At 39.0% G+C, this 10,095-nt stretch overlaps 2 long non-coding RNA genes across 2 annotated transcripts; both read left to right on the top strand.

The window, feature by feature from the left end:
• Window positions 1-1,953: 1,953 nt before the first annotated feature.
• LOC118408797 lies at window positions 1,954-3,220 on the top strand. The gene is made up of 3 exons (XR_004830359.1): window positions 1,954-2,202; window positions 2,563-2,734; window positions 2,909-3,220. It is a non-coding gene; the product is annotated as an uncharacterized LOC118408797 (long non-coding RNA).
• A 28-nt stretch (window positions 3,221-3,248) lies between these two features.
• On the top strand, window positions 3,249-9,639 carry LOC118408796. Its single transcript, XR_004830358.1, has 2 exons — window positions 3,249-3,831; window positions 8,244-9,639. It is a non-coding gene; the product is annotated as an uncharacterized LOC118408796 (long non-coding RNA).
• The last annotated feature ends 456 nt before the right edge of the window (window positions 9,640-10,095 follow it).

Raw genomic sequence — 10,095 nt, 5'->3', positions numbered from 1 at the left:
GTGACCGTAGGTAACATAGTCTGTGACGTCGGTCTGGTATATGTTGCCTGTTTTGTATTCTTTGGTGTGTAACGTTGTGCTTATAATGATTCTTTTCACGGTGTTAACTATATCGTTTTATTTAAAGTTGCTTAATATGTCTGTGTCATGTAAATCTTAATGTTAAAGACCTAAACAGGTATGGATTGTGAGATAACATGTGGTCAAAGTCTAAAGTTATGTTGACGATAAGTAACCAGATTGTCTAATACACAGTCACGTTCACAGAAGACACACCTGCAAGTGCTACAAGACCGACAGGCAGACTGACAAACGCACTAAGTCCTAAGTTTCTGTTATGGACGTAATAAGTATGAAGCACAGAACAGGACCTTGATGTAATTTTATAATTTCTAATATGTCTTACACTCTTCATTGTGTAGTGCGTTCACCCAGCTTTGTCTATTTAGGCTAGTCTTGGCAAACTTGGATTTCTGAAATTATTACAACCATAACAAGAGGCTGAAGGTACAAGTATATATGAAGACAGCATTATCATAATGAAAGTACCAACCATGTTCCTTTAAAACGCAAATGGCCATTGGCCCACAGCTACATAAAATTACCATAAATAGGTGATATTGTCATAATCAAAGTAGATCGAAGTTGTCAAACATGTCATGACCAGCTGGTCGCAGCCGTTGACAACATGAGCAGCTGGTCACAGCTGGTCACAGATGTTGATATATTTCGAGTAAGGTGAACAGCTGTCAACTTGTGTGTATGGTAAAATCATAATCCAAAATATTTCGAGAAAGGTAAACAACTGTCAATGCGGCACTGGACCAAAACACCATACGCGTAAGACGAACAAATTGTAAGGGTGATATTTTTATACATCCATAATAAAACCAGCTGCCGCGAAAAAAAAAACAACGTGCATCATCGTCAACATCGGTGCAGAGGACTTGCTAAACAACGAACGTATGCGACAACGAGAACATGTAGTTACAGATGCGAACGCGAATAACTTTGACGATCAGATAAAACCACGCATCTGCTTGCAATATTTAATTCTGGCAAGGCTCACACAAAGCGGCCCTGGACCAAAACACCGTAAGACGAACAAATTGTAGGGGTGTTATTTTTATACATCCATAATAAAACCAGCAGCCGCGAAAAAAAAAAACGTGCATCATCGTCAACCTCAGTGCAGATGACCTGCCAAACAACGTACGTATGTGACAACGAGAACATGCAGTTACAGGTGCGAACGCGAATTAACTTTGACGATCAGATAAAACCACGTATCTGCTTAACAATATCCGATTACAAAATGACCTACATGCAGAGGATCTGGACCAAAACACCGCAAGACGAACAAATTGTAGGGGTGCTATTTTTATAACATCCATAATAAAACCACCTGCCGCAAAAAAAAAATCACGTGCATCATCGTCAACCTCAGTACAGAGGACCTGCCAAACCACATAGAATTCAGACAATGGGAACATATAGATACAGCTGCGACCGCGCGTAAACGTGATGTTGGTTGTTTTGTCTTCTTTGGTGTGTGACGTTGTGCTTATATCCTATATGATTCTTTTCATGGTGTTAGATATATCGTTGTATCTAAAGTTGCCTAATATTTCTGTGTCATGTGAATCTTACTAAACAGGTATGGATTGTGAGATAACATGTGGCCAAAGTCAAAAAGATATGGTGACGATAAGTTACCGGATGGTCTACTCTAATACACAGGCACATTCACACACAGACACACCTACAAGACCGACAGGCAGACTGACAAACGCACCAAGTATTAACATGTTTCTGTTATGGACGTAATAAGTATGAAGCACGGAATAGGACCTTGATGTTTCTTAGTCGAAGTCCGGGAATATAATATGGCTAAACTTCATTTGGGACGAGAATTCTTACACGCTTCATTGCAAACGGCGACAGGAGGATTCCCAATGATATCACAATGGAATGAACTCTCGCGAGATCTCCACTCGCGTGAGTTTATGACATGTGATATAACTCCCCCTCTATTCACAAGTGAATCATGAGCCGCACGAACAGGACGTTGTCTAGCAGAGCTCCTGTAGCGCGGTACCAGCCATGTGCAAGCCGGTGACATCTTTTACTTCTGGGAACGTATCTTGCCGGCAGCAAAGGACTGAGTAGTTTCCTTTGGCGTTAGTGTCACTAACCTAGAAGGTACGCAGTATTGCCTTGCCGCCTTATGGCGTGTTCTGGAATTTTTGTTTGGCGGTCTGTTTCCCGCGCTTTGGCGGGACAGTGTTCTCAGTGCAGAGACATTTTGCTGTCTGAATTTCGTTTTTTTTTTATTCTGTGAATTTGTTTGCTCACCTTTCCTAAGGCGTGCAGCTTGTGTTTTAGAGCATATTCGAGTTTTCAAATGTTCCTTCTGATACTCGTGTCATTTATGAGTGGAATTTGCATCTGTATGTGGAGCGCACGTGTTCGGGTGCGCAGGTGAGATTGATTCAACTTAGCGTGGTTAACTTGGCTTCGGATGCATTTTGATTTTCTTGTTTTTTTTTTCGCATGAGTTAGGTATTCAGACAAGGCTGTATCACCACCAGGACTGCCGTAATCCTTGTTTTCTCGCGCAAAGAGCCTAATGGAGCAGAACAACACTGAACTGATCACCGAGGGCCTGGAGGAGCACATGACATTCCTCCCCTGACGACAGTAGTGGTTAAACTTATTACTGACACCGCTGTGGGTGAGTTAAGCCATTTTTTGGAAACTTTGGCAGTCGTCAAAGTGGTGGTCAGTGTTTTTCTGTGTGTGCCGAAGCGCCATGTTTCGGGTAGAGTTGCCTGATTGGGCTGCTCTCGTTTTAGCAGTGTTGCTTGTCTGTTTTACCGTACAATTTTGCCATGGTTTTCTGTGCTAGGCCAGCATTTCTGCAATCTGTGGAGCAGTCAACAGCCCGGAAAGTGGTTGGACCAGGCTCAAAGACTTCAATACTCGGGCAGTAGTCAACAATTTGCAGCGGTGATTCCAAGTTGACTGTGATATCCTTTCTGAAAGTGTTTGCTTTGGCACTTCAGGTTGTCGGACAGCCTGTACGCTAGTAAGAGATCTTTTAACCGTCGTGAACTCGTGATGTTTCTGTTTTCTCAGTAATTTTTTCCGCGGTGACGTAACATGTGATGTGCCCTTCTTCCAGTTTACCAGCTCCTGTCATGCTGATCGGCGGGGCGCAGTTCGGAGCGGGTCGCAGGTCTCACCCGATACTGTTGTCATTAGCGTTTCTTGTCGTTAAAAATGGGAAATTATTAGGCGATAGTGTCGGGTATAGATTACGATCCAATGTTCCAGATCGCTGTCATTAACGAGAGTTGTCGTTGGTAGACTAAGAGGGAGCTGCCGCGCAATGCCGCGCAATGCGTGATGGGAGTCGAGCAGACCAGCTGATCAGCATGATCAAAATGGCGGCCTTTTCGTAGCGATAGCCCGGTATCCAGCCGTATATAGCTCCTGTTCTCTCCGTATCATAGCTCCCGAGCACTGTCCCGAGTCTCTTCTGTTCTCTCCGCAAATGGCAGGCGAGACTTGAGAGCTACAATATGGCTGGATACCAGGCTAGATGTAGCCTTATGTGCGATGTAAAAGCAAGTACCCGTACAACGGTCGTTTATATAATTTTTCAAAAGATTATGGTTAGCATCTGTGAAGATAACACCACATTGATACTGATAGGAGCCATAGTTTTGATAGTTGCTTGTGGCACGAGGTAGATTCACAGCGGTAACCAGAAAATCTCGGCGTACAATTACGGCTGTCAACGTAACGCTCCCGGTTCCAGCCTTACAGGTGAGTTATAACGTTTACATCATCATCACAATTAATGCACAGTGTGGCAGCTGTGTCTCTAGAATTGAACTCTTGTTTTCCTTATAATGATCGCCGTGAAGATGTCACTGAAGATAAACATTGTTTTAATTAAAGTAAGCTCCCATATATAAACTAGACCGTCAGTATTATGTGTCCTATAATTTGTTACGGTTATAATATTTAGTACTTATGTTACGTGTGCACTGTGACTTTTTTGTTGTTGAGAAATTGACAAGATTATTAACTTAAAAAAAGTCTTTAGATTCTATTGGTTAGTCTATATGAAAGATATATCAGCTACAATTTACAATATGCAGAATGTAGTATTTCTAATTTGTTTACCTGCCCCTTACCTGTAAATGCAGAAATGTTCGCGGTGGATTTATGTTTGCAGTTTTTGTGGTGGCCACTTCGCGAATTTAAAACCACCGCAAACATTTTTTTCATGGCATGGTGCTACAGCGAACTTTAAACCACAGCGAAATGTCCTTTTCCCTGCTACCACGAAATTAAATCCCAGTAAACTTAAAGGCATGTACAACATATACTATAACTTATACGTTGACAACTGTTGTGTGTGCAGTGGAACTTTTTAGTTTAAAAAACTTTAATGATCACCAGTGCAGGTATGCAGGAAAAACAGTGATCCCAAATACAAATTATTATCATTATGATTCAGGTACTTTGGTATATAAGCTGATGTCAAGAACACATTTAGAGTCAATCTCAATTGCATCTCCATCTCTCTAGACCAGGTACCATCAGTGCCTTACACTCGTTGCTAAAAAATCAACTTTTTGCAGGGCAGTGAGTGTAAGGAGGGCCAGTTAAGTAAGGGCAGTGAGTGTAAGGAGCCCCAGTAGTATTGATGATATGGTACCCAGGCTGTAACCACCACGCTTCCACAAAAGATTCAAATTTCAATGATGGCTAAGCGGGAAGGTGGGGAATGTTGGGGAGCAAATAAAGCTGAGACTCTTGTGTGCTGTATTTTCCCACTGATACTAGTAAAGATGTCTACCAGCAAAATTTGCTGCTTGAAATACATCTAGGAAATATACGCAGCATATAATAATTTCATAATATTTGGTGGATTTGGTGAAAATTTGGTCAACAATATGTCCTTCAATACCATGTCCCTCCATACAAACTACAAAATGTCCTGCTTCTGCCTCCGCATCTGGTGCTTGTATGTGCAATCTATCATATGGTTCACACAACATCCTTGATTGTAAAATTCTAGCTCACTGAATCAAAATGAAAATTTAACTAAATTTCATGTGTTGTCAGCCTTTATCTATTAAATAAAGCATAATCAAGACCCCCATGTAGACCCTAGGCCTATTTTAATAGTATTGGTGCTGTCAGTTTCAACTTCAAGTTTCAGATTATTGTCACACACATGTAGTCATGTACTAGTACATTGTCCCTTAGCTGAACACAAACAAGCACACATGGCACACACATCCCACACATTTATAACACCTTTATAATGGACATGTCTGGACCCTGGAGTTGGATGCTAGATTTACAAACTGGTCTTACTCTTACTCTTGGCTGATTTTGATTTTCATTTATTTTCAGGGACAACATCTTAAGTATCAATATGGCAAAGCACAAAGCAATTAAAAAATCACTGCTGCTCAGGCTCAAAAATCACGATCACAGCCAAACATGAATGTACAATGTATTACGTATAGTGGACCTCTGGAAAGAGCGGCTAAGGCCGACAGGTCATTTTCACTTCATTCATTCATTCACACAACACAAAAAATGGGGACAGAAATGTTGCCCCTCCCCTCGAAATACCACCTGCATATATGCAGCTTTTAGCGCAGGTAAAATTGGACAGTGCACATATTTTTGTAGTCTACCTGCACCTAACCTGCACTGGTCCATGTACTGGATTTTATACAAATGATGTAGGTTTATGTGGATTGTTATTAGCTGCATTGACTATTACCACCTATAAAGTATAAAAGAAAAAATAGCAATGGTTCCTGAACAATTTTAGTATGATCCATACTTCCTGAATCCAGAGTGGTGCAGGTAAAATTTGTCTGGTGCAGGTAATTCTCAATGTTACCTACACCAGTGCAGGTATGCAGAATAATGTAATTCAAGCCCTGGCTGACTATGATGAAATTAAGTCACCCACAAACTTTTCTCCCTCCCCTTCAGTATAGATTGAGGTAAGTGAAAAAATTGCAAATTCCGCCCCCCCCCCCCTGCAAAATGGACCATTCTGAACCACCCCAGTGCCAACATGCTACTACATTATAGCCTGGTACTCTTATCCAGCCGTATTCTAGCTCCCGAGTCTCTTTTGTCCTCTTCGTAAATATAAGATACAAGGCTATCTATATTAAAAGTGGTTAAAGTTTTAAACTGGTACAAACCCCAAAACAGGAAGTAGAATACTCCAGCAAACAGATTTCTGCAGCAAAATGGACCATTGCCCATTCACAACACAAATTAGGTCCAGGTTTAGATCTGGACCTGGACCCGATCCTCTGGACCTGGACCGTACATGAACCTGAATTTTCTGTACCGGTACTAGAGTACCCATCATTACTACATGCCAACAGAACCTAACTTCTCTACCAGACTCACTATGCTGGCTATCAATCTCATAGGGATCTATAATTTTCCAGGGAAGTTAATATTAGTTATGCTACCAAAGGAGTTTGCAGACCTTAGCGTGGACTGATTCCCCTTGCTGATTTCCAGATCTTTTGCTTAATTCTGCTATTCCTTTTTCCCATAAGAAGGCCTGGTGGAGGCTAAAAAGAACCCCTTGCCAGTATTTGTGTTGCATTCAAAATGGACAATTTAACCTCTATCTAGCAAAATGGACCATTGACACGATTGTTTTGAATATCACCCATTCACAAGTTTTCACTTTAACAGGGACATGATGTGCATACCACAGTATATTATGGCAGATACAAATTGTAATGCCTGTACTGACTGCTGACTGTGTGGAAGTTATACACATAATTTAGTTGTGTGTGGAAATTATACACATACACATAATTAAAAACAACGCCTTATATTCAGACCTTTGGCAAAGGAAGGTATTCATTGTATAAAATGTGTCATCTAACTCAGGCTGTTGCTTCTTTATGTTTATTACTAGTAAGCTGTGTAATTAGTGTCTTCACCCCAGACCTTTTGAAAAAGTTATTTTTATTTTTTTCGACCCGTCCAATTTTTTTCTGGAAAAAATCCTAGAACTTAGAACAAAAAAGAAATTGTATATAAAAAATTGCCCTTTGTGAATGCCCCTCTTATCATTTATAAGTGTATCATGATTATACATTAATATTTCTAAAAGTTGGAACTTGAATCAGTATCTCATTATGTATTAGAAGGCCTAGGGAAAAATGTTGTGTTTCCTGATTCCCAGGTACCTACCCTAGAAAAACCTGTCAATCCTAGACCTTTTTTTGGTGGGCAGTGGAGTCACATAGTTTCGAATTTTTTATTCAGCCTGCTTCCTATTGAAGTAAAAACACTGCTTGTCCTGTACATGTATAAGGAAGGATAAATGTAATATCAATAACATGGTATGCACAAAATAACAGTTTGACATTGGAAGACAAGTGTCCTCATGCAATTCAGTTTACTTTGTTCAACTGTATTGTAATATGTCACACTGTTTTGGCCAGCCTTAAAAAAACCTAAGAAGAAAACAGACAGTCCCTACCTACCAACCCTACTTTTTTTCAGGACTGAATCAGGAAACACAACATTTTCCCCCTAGGCCTAAGAAAAAGCAAGGCTTGGAGCAATTTACTAAGTACTATTAGTAGGTTAAACCTGTCTTTCTGTAATTAAACAATAAGTAAAGAAATACAGGGTGTTGAGCTACATTAATAATTATGTCCCTTTTGTGCTATATGTCTTTTAGCAGTTAATATACATTTTGTTCTAAACAGCTAAAGAAAGTTATACTTTCATAACCATTTTTGTAATGTGTGTTAACACATTACATTCAAACTATTAACTTAGATTTTACACTAATAATGAATTAAATATTTATCTAATGTTTTTGAAATGTTGGCCACTCACACATTGTGTTTATTATCATGTTATGGCTGTAACTCAGATTCAGATTCTTTTAAAATCATGTGTATCATTCACATAGTAAAAGACCTAGTAGTCATTTACCACACTGCCATAAGAGTGAAAATTGTGATTTCTGTTATTTCCCATGAGCTAGCAGCATCTTCAAAGTTATATCTACAAACTACCATTTTGTCTGCTATCTAAGCTTAGAGTTCAGGTCTTTGACATTATTGCCTTGACTTATTGAATGATCATTTTGATATTAATTTCACTTGTACATGTTAAAGTCGGGCTGAAATTCTTGTCTTTATAATTCACAGGTACCAGACTCAACACATGGCCGAACTATTGGTGCATATGAGGAAAGCAGGCATACCGGGACCAGTCTCCTTGCCTTTGGGACCAAGGGCGATATGGAATACCCCGTGTTGTATTCTATTTATATCATGCCAACCTGAGCAAACTCAAGTTTATTGCTAAAAAGAACAAATGACGGGACAAGAAGCTGATGATCATGCAGCAGTCGATTACCTGTTTCTACATAGAGGAATTATTCAGTAACACCAGCCATGTCCTATTTTTTAATGCAGTGAGGCTTAAACAATATGTCTCATCGTCCTCATCGGTCCCTTGACCAGGGGTGGTCGTGGGAGCACTTTGCTACTGAGCAAATGAACAATGAGTCTGTAAAAAGTTAAACTAGTAGTAGTAGAGGTGTACAGACAGCTTGTATATAGAAAGTTTTTTTTGTTATTCTGCAGTGTGCTGTGTTTGTTATCATGTTATAATTGCTGTAACTCAGATTCAAATTCTTTTAAAATCATGTCTCTTTAGATGGAAGATATAGTACTAGTAGAGTACATTGAGTAGAAAATGTTGAGGTTGTACATGTATCTGTTTTGCATGTTAATTACAACTAACTTGTATTATACATGATGCAGAGAACTTTCTAATGTTCTGTGTTGTATTAGATATTCCATGTAACAGCCTTTGCATGTAAGGTAGCTATGGGGAAGGATGGATTAGTTGTATGTTTCAGATGCTCATCCAAAAATATTTAGGTATATGGGCAATTGCTGATGACTTTCAAAACACCAAAACACAGCGTTGGAGCTATTGAGCTTAAACTGTACAACTGTACATGTATGAGGTCACTGTCAATGTCAGATACATGTGATGAGACCTAGTGCGAGTCTTCCTATGTAATCTTGACATAAGTACATGATGATGGAGAATAACAGGAATAGGAAATTGATTAAGAAGCTTTTATTTTGTTTTTATTTTGTATTAATATTCTGGGTAATCTGGATATTTCCATATCAGTTTATTACATAAATGTGTGCGCCTGTACATTCCACTAAAAGGCCAGAAGTTGTATGTGAATGAAGCTAACTGGAATTGGGATTGGGTCATTACTAGATCTGTACAGTGGCCTGGAAGATTTTTTACAAAGTATCAACTTTGTGAGTATTAGCTGTAAAGGGTTAGAAGATTTAGTGTTTGTCCAAAGTGCAATATTGTATTTGTCCAAAATCAATCAGTAGTTTCTTATATGTATACAAATAGATAAGTGCAAACACAAAGGATTATTACTATATCTAGTTGCATATAAAAGTTGTCGGTCGGTCTTATCCATTTGCGGGACTCTGTTTTGTCAAGCTTTATTTCATTGTAGTCAAGTCATCATGAAATAAATAGTGGACTTTGAAAAAGCAACATCTGCTTCATGAGTTTAAGTCCATAGTCTTTAGGACAGGGAAGCAGCCATAGTCAAGATTTCTTAGTAAAGGAGGAAACAGATGTTTTTGTTTTGACTTATCACAGTGATGTAAGGTTATATACAGCACTCAAAGAAAGGCTACCATATGCATAGTTTTGAAGTTGTCATGTTTTGGAAAAGTTATATTGACATTGCAAATTATGGTATCCCGCCTATAAAACAAACACGCTTTCTTTCACGTTTGGCTAGCATACAAATGTATATGTGTATTATTATTGTTATATAAATTGATTTCATACCTGAGGTAATGTTACGTTATTGAGATATCTATAATTTAACATATCTCCAAACATTAACTGCAAACGCCCAGAAAAAACTTCAGTGTATACAATTGAAAGCTAAGGACTTCCATTAAAAATGATAGCATCTACATCTGCGCTAGGGTAAGTAAA

The sequence above is a fragment of the Branchiostoma floridae genome, unplaced genomic scaffold, assembly GCF_000003815.2.
Source record: "Branchiostoma floridae strain S238N-H82 unplaced genomic scaffold, Bfl_VNyyK Sc7u5tJ_413, whole genome shotgun sequence".
Lineage (NCBI taxonomy): Eukaryota > Metazoa > Chordata > Leptocardii > Amphioxiformes > Branchiostomatidae > Branchiostoma > Branchiostoma floridae.
Note: the sequence above shows the minus strand (reverse complement) of the source record. Positions and strands in the feature narration are given on the sequence as shown.